Consider the following 1245-nt stretch of genomic DNA (forward strand, 5'->3'; position numbering starts at 1 on the left):
GTGTATAAATATATATATATATATATATATATTTATACATACATATACATACTTACATATGTGTGTGTATATATAAATACATACACATATATATATATATATATATATATATATATAAATTGATGACGGAAACTGAACGTGCTTCAATCGACATTCTAATAGACATTGTCTTTTATCTTTTTACTTGTTTCAGTCGTTAGTCTGTGGCCATGCTGGGGCACTGCCTTGAAGAATTTTAGTCGAACGAATCGACCTCAGTACTTATTGCTTTTAAATCAGGTCTATATTCTATCGGTCTCATTAGTCGAACTGCTAAGTTACGGAGACGTTGCCAAGCGACGGTCGTTTTCAACAGTAAATAGACAGATGTTTGAGTAACTGAAATAAATTGCTTATTAATTTAAATGCAGTCGTAACTGAGTGTTCCACAGAGACGTATATACTTAACGTACTTTCCAAATCGAATCAGCCTATGGCAATATGCTAACAAGGACACCAACCTCTGTCTAATTAGCTGCATTATTAATTAAAGGCAGGTTTGGCAGGTTCCCTTTAAAGCGATCATATCGATATATATCCATTTGATCATACGTGTGGACTTGTTTCTAAAGTCATTGTTATTTCCCGTTCTTTAGATCCGTGTGAGACTTGATCGAACCAAATCAAAGTTGAATATGTTTTGGTAGACATGATGTATCTTGGATGACATGATCAATGGCGCTATCCAACATAATGTAAGTGTGACATAATTGCAGGGGCACGTGACTGCAGTTTCTATGACTGCTGTAGGGTGTAAAGACATCATTATTCTGACATTGAAAGGCGGCGAGCCGGCAGAATCGTTACTGCGCCGGGCGAAATGCTTAGTGGTATTTCGACTGCCGCTACTTTCTGAGTTCAAATTCTGCCAAAGTCGACTTTGCCTTTCATCCTTTAGGGGCCGATAAATTAAGTACCAGTTGAGTGCTGAGGTCGATGTAATCGACTTAACCCTTCCCCGAAAAATTTCAGGCCTTGTGCCTGTATTAGAAAGAATTATCCTGACACTGAAAAATATATATACGTATATATATATATATATATATTTTAACGCCGATGTGATATAATTTCTTGGGAGAGAAATACTTTTGCGGCTGAAGATAGTTTTGTATTGTCAATTATACACTGATATAAAGCTTGAAACACGTGTACCGCAGAATCCTTTGTGTTTTTGTTTTTATTTTTTGCATTTACAATTCATTTTAT

This window comes from Octopus bimaculoides, chromosome 22, assembly GCF_001194135.2.
Source record: "Octopus bimaculoides isolate UCB-OBI-ISO-001 chromosome 22, ASM119413v2, whole genome shotgun sequence".
NCBI classification, from domain to species: Eukaryota; Metazoa; Mollusca; class Cephalopoda; order Octopoda; family Octopodidae; genus Octopus; species Octopus bimaculoides.